This window comes from Schistocerca nitens, chromosome 3 (assembly GCF_023898315.1).
Source record: "Schistocerca nitens isolate TAMUIC-IGC-003100 chromosome 3, iqSchNite1.1, whole genome shotgun sequence".
In the NCBI taxonomy this organism is placed as follows: Eukaryota; Metazoa; Arthropoda; class Insecta; order Orthoptera; family Acrididae; genus Schistocerca; species Schistocerca nitens.
In genome coordinates, this window is record NC_064616.1 from 806,110,069 (window position 1) to 806,122,084 (window position 12,016).

Here is a 12,016-nt window from a genome sequence, read left to right on the forward strand (position 1 = left end):
AGTGAGAATGAAAGTTTGTGTCAGGTCTGGCGGTATGTTCAGATAGCCCGATGGTTAAGAGGACTGCTTGCGATAAGCAGGAAAACTGGATTCCGGTCCCAGAGTGGCAGAAATATTCATCCTAGTGAGTCCAATAGAGTGTGTGGGCTGACACCTCAAACGACTGCTCAGCGTACATCCCAGGGATTCGAGAGGATGTTACAAGTATGTCCAGTTCCACACTAGCCCTCTTTGCGCGTGCTCTGGTATAAACACACGGGAACGTAAGACCGTAAGTTGCCTAACACACTCAGTAACTGCGTGCGTACCATACGGTCCATATGTTGGTTCAGTGTTCTCGCAATCCACATTAAATGTCGCTGAAAGATTTTGGTATCCCACTTGGTTGGAAACTAGTTGCATTCAATTACATTTCTCGTGTAACGAAATTGTTTCAGTACAATATTTTAAGGTGTACAAAAATAATATAATAACATCACTTATTAGCTTGTTTATTGTTGGAAATTGGCAGAATTTGTACAATTTTAGAACATTTAGTAGCCGGCCGCGGTGGCCGAGCGGTTCTAGGCGCTTCAGTCCGGAACCACGCGACTGCTACGGTCGCAGGTTCGAATCCTGCCTCGGGTATGGATATGTGTGATGTCCTTAGGTTAGTTAGGTTTAAGTAGTTCTAAGTTCTATGGGACTGTTGACCTTAGATGTTAAGTCCCATAGTGCTCAGAGCCATCTGAACCACTTTTTGAGAACATTTATTATACAGCTGGTTTCACAGTAATGAAAAATGAAATTCACGTCAAAGATTTTATGTATAAATTCAATTTACGCAACCTTTTTAAGTTTATTATCTTTCGTATTTATTAGATTGAGACTTTTTCAATCGTCTGTGTTCATATTTTTGTTCAGATAATCTTCTGAATTACACTATGTGTGTGTGCACTGTGAAAGCCGGCGTACATTTTCGTACCGTCGATAGACGTCGTTGTCAAAACACTCCACAAAACAAACAACACTACTAAATACACGTATATTTCCAGAGAACGGGTTTGTTTGCGTGGCCATCCTCCACAGCAAGTACAGAAATATTTGTTTTGTAAATAAAAGCCGCCTGTTCTTGCTGCACTGTATTTTATTTCTCCCAGACGCGTTTCGCCTTTTTCGCTATAAGCCATCATCAGTGGGACAGTTCTTCGCCTTTTTGGTAAACAACCCAATCGCCGGCCGAAGTGACCGTGCGGTTAAAGGCGCTGCAGTCTGGAACCGCAAGACCGCTACGGTCGCAGGTTCGAATCCTGCCTCGGGCATGGATGTTTGTGATGTCCTTAGGTTAGTTAGGTTTAACTAGTTCTAAGTTCTAGGGGACTAATGACCTCAGCAGTTGAGTCCCATAGTGCTCAGAGCCATTTGAACCATTTTGAAACAACCCAATCAAGTTGAGACACACAGTGAACTCACAAAGTTACGTCTTGAAATCACGGTTTTCGATCAAATATCTATAATTAGCGACTGAAGACTGATAGTGTGTCACAACAATGAGGGCAAACAAGATAAAAAGTGCGAATAAAAAAGTTCGAAACATTAAAACCTATTTATGTTTCCTAAATAGAGTTGTAGTGCCACCTCCAGCGTGGGAACAGATGTGAAGAAACGCAGATGCCAACCAGAAACGCCAAATATCCCACTGATGATGCCTTAAAGTGTAAGAGGTTAAACGCGACTGGGAGAAATAAAATACAGCGCAGCAACAAAGGTGGTTTTTATTAACAAAACAAATATTTCGTAGGGAGACTGATCACGCTTGGCGGTTGTCAAATAGCGCACAAGATTTTCCCCAAGGGCGGAAAGCTATATGCGTGTTACATTTTTTCGATACTACACGCATGCGCAAAAGGCATGCCTCCGATGCGCTGCTGAAAGCGACAAGCGCTTGCTCTAGGATTGCATTGTGAGGACGCAGAAGCATCGTGACTGTGTTGCGCCTGGATTGCCGCAGCCCGCAGCCCGCAGACCGCGGCTCTAGCAGCCACATGCGCCAGGCGTGCGAGCAGAATCTCTCCTCCCTGCAGACCGCCACTCTCCCCTTCGACGTGCCTCTATATTTAGTGTCCCACGTCACTGCTTACCCTAAAAGTCGCGCCACGAAGTGCTCGGCCTGACCATTCGGCCTCCACTGCATCAGCGAGAATTTCTAACAATCAATGTGGCAATACCGTCACTCGGATGGTAAACATTCTGAGAGCGTTTTGATCCTCCATTAAATGAATTTTTATACCTGAAACGGTAGAAAGAGTGGCCAACAGATAAGTTCACAGACAGTGTTAGTATTATGTGCCACATTGTAAACTAATACTGAGAAGCTCACAAAGAGAAAACTAAGATAGGTCTTCACTATTATATTTACATATTTCGGAAACAAATTCTAAATTTTTACCTAGATGCACATATCGCAGACGTAGTTATTATAAGCGATTTCGGATTTTGGTACATTCGTTAAATGTATTTTCTTAGCTTTCGGTAACATTAATATTTTGGACTTCTAGTCATCGTTCTGTGGCCTGATATATGAGACGTCATTAACTGCTACGTTCTATAACATAACATTTATGCTAAATAACTTTCAAGTCCGTCACAATAACGCAATGTACTTGCAGAAAAATCTATCAGCCGTTGAAATTTTAATATTGTAACAAGTTTCATGAAAGGATGAAGGTACTGTTCGATTTAGTATATGGAACACGTTCAGCCGCACACTCTTTCTTACTAATTTTTGTTCATTCTTCGTAATTATCCACGAAATATTTGATAACGGGATTAATAGCACGAAATTGTTCGTGTGAATAAACAAAGGTATCTGTGGAAGGACGAGTCACTGTTTTTTTTTATATTACTAACTTGCTTTGATGTGTTGTTTCCCAAAGATGTTGGTCGTAGATACTATATGCAACGACCTCTTAATTTCGAAATTACATTTTTATCATTAAACAGGTAGCGAGCTATCATCAGGCCGGTGCCGAGGTGAACCTGCGCTCTTGACAGAACAGCCTAGAAAAACTTCCTTTCTGAAATTGTTTCTTCTTGTATTTACGAGATTTCGTTAACCATTTCAGCTGTATCGATATTTCTACTATATTTCGCAACACCATTTGCTGTATGTTTTTCAAAATAAGATACAGAGCTGCCGGCCGCTGTGGCCGAGCGGTTCTAGGCGCTACAGTCTGGAACCGAGCGACCGCTACGGTCGCAGGTTCGAATGCTGCCTCGGGCATGGATGTGTGTGATGTCCTTAGGTTAGTTAGGTTTAAGTAGTTCTAAGTCCTAGGGGACTTATGACCTCAGATGTTAAGTCCCATAGTGCTCAGAGCCAGATACAGAGCTGTAATTTGTGGAATACTTTAAATGTATACGCAGTTGTGTGTACGAACAATCATCAGCTGTATAAGGGAACGACGACAATGGAAATTTCTGGTGGACTGGGACTTGAACTCGGATTTCCAGTTTTACGTGAGCAGTCGCCTTAACCACTTTGGCTAACTGTGCACGACTCACAGCCAAACCCAAACTTCCATATGTTGTCGTTCCTACGTCACAGCCTGTACCCGTACACACATAATCTAATTTCCCTATTGGAGAGGTCAGTTTAATTGAAAGTCGCTGCTTGGTACCGGTGGATAAGTAAGACATTGCAGTGCATGTGTTGTTGAAAAGAACGATGCAATGTTAGTTCGGACATGCATGCATGTCCGAAGGAACAAGCTCTGAGGCGACTATAGCCGTTATGAAATTCATGAAATGTAAGCGCAATTGCGAATACGAACATACACCAGCTGTATAAGGGAACGACGACAATGAAATTTGTGCCTAATACAGGTGTAAGTGAAATATTGTAACTGTTTATAGTGTGACATTACGTGTGAGTATGATAGAGATGTAGAGAGGAAGCTAGCAAAACTCTTAAATATATGTGGAACATCAAATAAAATCACTATGTTCAGGCCACAAGTGGCCCATCGGGATCATCCGACCGCCGTGTCATCCTCAGATGAGGATGCGGATAGGAGGGGCGTGGGGTCAGCACACCCCTCTCCCGGTCGTTATGATGGTTTCCTTTGACCGGAGCCGCTACTATTCGGTCGAGTAGCTCCTCAGCTGGCATCACGAGGCTGAGTGCACCGCGAAAAAATGGCAACAGCTCATGGCGGCCCGGATGGTCACCCATCCAAGTGCCGGCCACGCCCGACAACGCTTAACTTCAGTGATCTGACGGAAACTGGTGGATCCACTGCGGCAAGGCCGCTGCCTCGAACATCAAATAGATGCCTAAAAATATAAAAATAAAACACGGAAGTAGACACGATTGAAATTTTATAAGATCATGGCTGTTACTACTTGGAAATGAGTCATGGGTCACATAAGCCGCTGCGCGGGATTAGCCGAGCGGTCTAGGGCGCTGCAGTCATGGACTGTGCGGCTGGTCCCGGCGGAGGTTCGAATCCTCCCTAGGGTATAGGTGTGTGTGTTTGTCCTTAGGGTAATTTAGGTTAAGTAGTGTGTAAGCTTAGGGACTGATGACCATAGCAGTTCATAAGATTTCACACACATTTGAACATTCTTTCACATAAACCGACCAGATAGGATACTAGTCAGCGTATTAAAAGAGCACACAGGGACGGTGTCTATACTGTGGAACTGCTGCCAGGTGAACCTGTCTCCCTCCATTGCTGACGTAACTCGTAGTAGTGAAGTGGTATGTACACTGATCAGCCAGAACATTATGGCCACCTAACTATTAGCCGGCAATTTGCACTCTCCACTGTGTTACTCGAACCACTCCATCACACTCCTGGCCTTATGACAAAGCGCATTATCTTATTGAAAAATGTCACTGCCGTAGGCAAACATGATCGTCATGAAGGGGTGGGATGTACGTGGTGTGCAACCAGTGTACGATACTCCTTGGCCGTCATGGTGCCTTGCACGAGCTACACTGGACCCGTGGATGCCCACCTGAATGTTCCCCAGAGCAAATGGAGCCGCTGCCCGTAGTACAGGTGTCAAGGAGCTATTCCCCTGGAAGACGACGGATTCGCGCCCTCTCATTCGCATGATAAAGAAGGTATCGGGATTCATCAGATCACGCAACGCACTGCCACTGCCCCAACGTCCAGTGCCGGCAGTCACGTGCCCATTTCAGTCGTAGTTGCCGATGTCGTGGTGTTAACATTGACACCTGCATAGGTCGTCGAATGTGGAGGTCCATTGTTAAGAGTGTTCGGTGCACTCTGTGTTCAGACACACGTACTCTGCCCAGCACTAAAGTTTGATGTTAGTTGCGCCACAGTTCGCTGCCTGTCCTGTTTTACCAGTCTGTCCAGCGTACGACGTCCGACATCTGTAATGAGGGATGGCCGCCCAACCCGAAGACGTCTGTACGTGGTTTCATCTCGGTTTCATCGCGTGTTGAAGACACTCATCGCAGTACTACTCGAACACCCGACAAGTCGTGCTGTTTCCGAAATCACAAACTGCCCCTGGTCAAACTAACAAGGGGAGGCCGCCAATTGTGAAATTCAGATTCGATTCATACAGCGCATAATAAAAGCTCATGGCCAGAGGTGTAATGTGGCAAAGCACCAACATGCACTTCTCAGCCGTTGTCGAGAAAATCGACAGTTAAAAGAAACCGTTGCCGTGAAATACTCTCTACGATTATCAATTTTCTACAGCGTCGTGGTGTAGCGGTAAACGCTCGGGTTCGTAATCCGAAGGTCGCCGGATCGAATCTCGGGCCATGTAACTTTTTTTTTAGTATTTTTTGTAATATATATATAATTCCCGGCAATCAGTTGCAACAATTATGCATATAATAAGTTGTTGAAAGTCGTTTGTCGTGGAAAAACTGGCGACTTCGAACATCATTATGTTTTCCGCGAACAAAGTTGTATTTCACAAATGTTATTAATTGTCTTCATAATGTTAACCACGTATAGCTAACGGAAGACGTAGAAACGATATTCCGAAACGAATAAGTATAGCGTAAGTCAAACGTTCGAATTAGAATAGAAACCCCACGAACACAAATTTGCTGTGGCAGGTATGAAATATAAACTCCGTGACTCGCTCGTTACACTTGAAGGACAGATGTTGAATGGGCCGAAACGAGCCGCCGCATAACAGCGTAGTTGCCTGTTAACTTCGAAAGAAGGTAGATGCGGTCCCTAGCGCAACTTATAACATCGTCGAAAATCAGTGCGGACGTGAGAGCTTTGGTACACCCTGTTAAACAAGCGGGTATATATATATATATATATATATATATATATATATATATATATATATATATATATATATATATATATATGAATTTCAAAAAGCTAATAATAAAAAAGTTACATGGCGCGGGATTCGATCCGGCGACCTTCGGATTACGAACCCGAGCGCTTACCGCTGCGCCACGACGCTGTAGAAAATTACCAATCGTAGGGAGTATTTTCTCGACAACGGCTGAGAAGTGTGTCTTGGTGCTTTGCCACAATACACCTCTGGCCGTGAGCTTTTATTATGCGCAGTATGAATCGAATCTGAATTTCACAATTGGCGGCCTCCCCTTGTAAGATAGACCGCGCGTCTTCCCCATTCTACACACAGATACTGCATGCACCGTGCGTGTGTCTCACTAGCAGTCATTCCTTGCTAGGCGACCCTGCTATCGCCTCGAAGGGTTTATATCGGTAGTAGGGCGGTGGCCATAATGCTCTGGTTGATCAGTGTATGTGCGAGTCGGATGTATGGAATCAGTCCAGTAAGATGGGTCGACGTGAGAGAATATGAAGTTGTAACTATCAAGTTTCGGCGTGCCCAAGACCACGCCGTTAATGAAGTTGCCCTATTAGTCGGTGTATCAACGCTGTCTGTCCAATGTATCTACAAGGAATGGTATGTAGCTAGCAGCTGTGGAACACGGTATAAGAACAGTGGCCGTAAAAAGATACTAACAGACAGGGACTGAAGACGAGTGTCACTCGTCGTCAATGACTATCGGTTTCAAACCTGACAATAATTGCTGCTTTCATTATTGCAAGACCATTTCAACCTGTTTGCGAACGAGAGTTGCGAGGGGAACTGGATGCATTAAATCTTTGGAGTCGGGTACCCCACAAAAGGCCATTACGCGCAGCGGCACGTGAAGCTGTGTTTCTCAGTAGTCCTCACAGCAACAGAGCTGGCCAGTGGTGACAAGAGGCGTGTAGTGTTGTCCGACGAGTCTTTCCTGTTGCAAATGATGCGAGGCCTCCAGTGCACCGACGGCAGCGTGTGGAGGGTGTGGTTAAGGCCGGATGTGGTTGTTTGATGTTTTGTGGGTGTTACCGGTACCATGACTTTAACCCACTCCTTTAGATTACCGTGAAAATGAACGACGATGATTATTTCAACATTTTCAGTGAACATGTGTTGCTCTTTCTTCTGCGTTTTATTATGAATATTCTGTGGGTACCCTGGCTTCCAAAGGTGGCGGTTATGTCCACATAGCTACAAGCATGCGTTTCTACGCTGAAGAGCAAAATAAACTATCTTGCATGGAGAGTCGTCGACAGATGTAGAAGTAACTTCACCTGTACCGCAGGGACGTTGTGTTGAGTCCCTTGTCTTCACATTGCATATTAATCACCTTGCGGACAATATGAATAGTAACCTCAGTCTTTCCGCAGATTATGTTATCTACAATGAAGTACAACTGAGGCTGATTCTTCAAAATATTTGTCTATCATAGTTGCTGACGGGGCTGCAATATGCTAAAAATTCTAAGTACAGTTTGAAAGAAGTCAAATCTTCATAAGATTGTAACACTTAGTAGGGACATCAAATGGAACGATTGCATAGGTTCAGTCTTGGGTAAAGTAGATAGAAAACTTCGGTTCATTGGTAGAATACTAGGGAAATGCAATCAGTCCACAAATGAGATTGCTTGCAAAACATTCGTGGAACCCATACTAGAAAATTTCTCAAGTATGTGGACCGCTACCATATAGGACTAACAGGAGATATTGAACGTGTACAGAGCAGGGCAGCGCGAATGGTCACAGGTTTGTTTAACCCGTGGGAGACTATTACAGAGATGATGTAAGAAATAACCTGGTAGTCTCCTGAAGATACACGGAAACTATCCCGACAAAGCCTAGTAACAAACTTTCAAGAACCGGCTTTAAATGATCAAGCTAGGCATATAATACAACTCACTACATATTGCTCCCATAGGGATCGTGGGGATAAGATTAGACTAATTACAACACGCACAGACGATTTTAAACAATCATTTTCCCGCGTTCTATACGTGAATGCAACGAGAAAAAGCTCTAATAACTGGTGCAGTGGGACGTACCCTCTGCCATGCACTTACACAGTGATTTGAAGAGCCGGCTGCTGTGGCAGAGCGGTTCTAGGCGCTTCAGTCTGGAACCGCGCGACCGCTACGGTCGCAGGTTCGAATCCTGCCTCGGGTATGGATGTGAATGGCTCTGAGCACTATGGGACTTAACATCTGAGGTCATCAGTCCCCTAGAACTTAGAACTACTTAAACCTAACTAACCTAAGGACATCACACACATCCATGCCCGAGACAGGATTCGAACGTGCGACCGTAGCGGTCGCCCGGTTCCAGACTGAAATGCCTAGAACCGCTCGGTCACAACGGCTGGCTGGCATAGATGTGTGTGATGTCCTTAAGTTAGTTAGGTGTAAGTAGTTCTAAGTTCTAGGGGACTGATGACCTCACATGTTAAGTCCCATACTGCTCAGAGCCATTTGAACCATTTGATTTGAAGAGTATAGATGTAATTCACATTTAAGTTGCTCGAGGGTCTCTGTTACACATTTGCATGGGCTATACCGATCTGCTACCATCACAGCAACGCGTCTCTCTGCCGTCATGACGGCTTCATAAGGACTCCTAACACTGGAGAAATACCCCAGAAAAGGTAGGACTAGTGTCTTGTATGTGATTTACTTTACAGATGCACTTCATTTTTCCAAAACTTTTCCCACAAATCTAGGTTTTCCTATCCACATTACTTGTTGCAGACGTCAGGTATTCGTCCTAATTCATATAGCCTCTGACCAGTAACTGTAAATATTTAAACGAGTTGACGTAGGTAACCTTATACAGGAGTTCATGAGGAAGGCATAGGTCCTTTCTGCCACGCATCCACAAAAAAACTGCATTATACACATAACTAAAACAGATTTCGGCCTTGTAGTGGCAGTTGTCAGTGTCTGTTCAATTTTTCCACGAAGAAGGACGTGATTATTACAAAGGGAAAAGTGGAAAAACGAATACAAGATCACAAAGGCGATACAGACTTCGTAGCCAAGAAACACAGGATTCATTTTGATAAGAACCGGCCTGTGCCATTCTCGAGCGGGTACTGTTGTCAATGGTTCAAATGGCTCTGAGCACTATGGGACTTAACATCTGAAGTCATCAGTCCCCTAGAACTTAGAACTACTTAAACCTAACTAACCTAAGGACATCACACACATCCATGCCCGAGGCAGGATTCGAACCTGCGACCGTAGCGGTCGCGCGGTTCCAGACTGAAGTGCCTAGAGCCGCTCGGCCACATCGGCCGGCTACTGTTGTAAGCTGTAGCGGTGGAGGCAGTACAGATTGTCACGTGCTTTCAGTAAAGAGGAGGGCGTTGAGTTCAGCGACGTCTGGCTTTTATTATTCGTGCTAAATCGTATTTCCTGCTTATCGTGACCAATAAAAATTCATAGACGGAAACATCCGTGGCAATGGGAGTTTGAGTCAGGCCAGGCGGAGAGTTCAGCGAACCTAATGGTTAAGGCGACTGCTCGTGATAATAACGAAATCCTGTACGGGCATGAAAACGTCGTTCTTCACTACATAATCATAACGCCACAGGTTCAGTGTATCTGAACGATGTGCACTTATATTATTCATGTAGTTGCAGCTTCATCGATCTCATCCCCATAGATCCATTCACTAAACTTCCCCGCAATTATTAATATCATAGATAGTTGCTGTTGTGATGGAAATAGTGATGCCATTAGTGGAAGCGATGGTATAGCACTTGTTGTACATTAAAAATGAAACACCATGTAGGCGGCATTTAACAGATGTCAAAATGTCGTCAAATGCGCTAAATGCTTGGATATGCAAATAATTATCATTTCAGAGCAGTTGCACAAGGTAAGTAGGTTGAAACGCAATCTACATTCAGTACACAGGGGAAGATTATAAGGTGGGTTTTTCACACACAAAAAGCGTTTTAACCGAGCGACCGCTACGGTCGCAGGTTCGAATCCTGCCTCGGGCATGGATGTGTGTGATGTCCTTAGGTTTAAGTAGTTCTAAGTTCTAGGCGACTGATGACCTCAGAAGTTGGGTCGCATAGTGCTCAGAGCCAAGCCAACGCGTTTTAACCTCTGCATTTTGTGAGAATATCGCATTATGCCCCGTGTAAGGAGAAACTAGTACGCGTCGAAATTCGACAGCGGAAGGATCCTAGGGTATCGAGACTGTGGTTTATTGTTCCGCGATTTTACTGCTCGCGTTGATCAGAGTCCTACGACCGTCGCGAGCATATGGAATCGATGGGTGCATGAGGGTCATACTTTACGTCATGCACGAGCTCAACACCCCACAGGACTAGCTGTCGCCCGCACATACGTATTGAGGGGAGGCCGGTTGCTGTGGCGTATCTTCGAGGTCTCCGTGACCTTGTCTTTCAACAAGATAACGCAGGATCACAAATTGTCGATGCTATCCTGGCCTACCTCGATAGAGAGGAGGTTCGACTGTTGCCGTGACCACCATGTTCTCCAGATCTCTCACGCATTCATCTCTTCGTGCGTTACCGGGAACCTGGCATCCACCACTGCAAATCACTACGATTGATGAACTCTGTAAGAGAGATGAGGTAGCATGGAATGACGTATCCGTATCTCTCCTCCAAGCTCAGTTTAAGTCGATGCCTTACCTGGTTAGAGCCGTTGTATCTGCGAGAAATAACAGTGCTGTGTTCTAAATTTCGCACCCTGTACACCGCACAGATCACCTAAAGATTTAATTATGTATTCTTCCTGCTGTACTGTATAGGCACAATAAGCAAAATTTAGTTATTTGCTATCCTTCCCTGTGTTTCCATTTTAATAACCGACAGCGTATTACAAAAATATAACCAAAATACAGAGCAGTAAAATTTAGCTTTATACGAACTAACAAACATTAACATTGTTACATCAAATCAAGATGAAAGTAAAAACAGAAAATTTAAGAAAAATAACCACGTGTACTTAATCAAACTGCACGGAAATTATCTGGAGAAATGCCCTAATTTCTGAATTTCAAAAGCTATGCACTATCTCGGAAGGAACTAACGAACTGACCGAATGCCAGTGGAACTATTGCGGTATTCAGGCTAAAGAATAGAGCATCTATAAAGCTGGTGGATAACATTTATGAAGGCGGGGAAGTTCCGCCAGATTTAAAAAAGAATGTAATTATTACCCTTCTGAATAAAGCGAGAGATTTTAGAAGCGTCAGGAGCACCTGAGAAACAATTTTGACATTTTGGTTGAAAATAAAGCGCAAATTTAAGAAAAAGAAGGAAACATACATCTGAATTTATGGATATGGTATGAAATAAAATGCTCTCCAGTGTTAAGAAGTGTGGTAACAACTACAGGACTAGAAAGGAAATTCATTCTCTTTATTCGAAGTGGACAGGAGTAGTCGGTACTGCAGAAAGAGTACAAGACGCCAAAATCAGTAGAGGTACAATGAAAGGTTGGTCTTTGTCACCACTATTATTTATTTCATATACTAAACAAAGAATGAACGGATTAAAGCACTGTGTCGAAATGGGGATGGTCTATCACGGACAGAAAGTCAGTGTGACCCCGTTCGTTAACTATTCGCTGATGACGTAGCAGTGACGCCGTAAGTGAAGAGGAAATGAATCGAGTCCTCCATACAATGGAATAAGTGCTAATTGTCCG

At 44.1% G+C, this 12,016-nt stretch overlaps 1 protein-coding gene and 1 pseudogene across 1 annotated transcript in view; both read right to left on the reverse strand.

The window, feature by feature from the left end:
- Window positions 1–12,016, reverse strand: part of LOC126249433 (uncharacterized) — a 619,638-nt gene that overhangs the window by 47,636 nt on the left and 559,986 nt on the right. The gene's annotated exons all lie outside the window — the stretch shown is intronic.
- LOC126249826 (5S ribosomal RNA) lies at window positions 4,178–4,295 on the reverse strand (annotated as a pseudogene).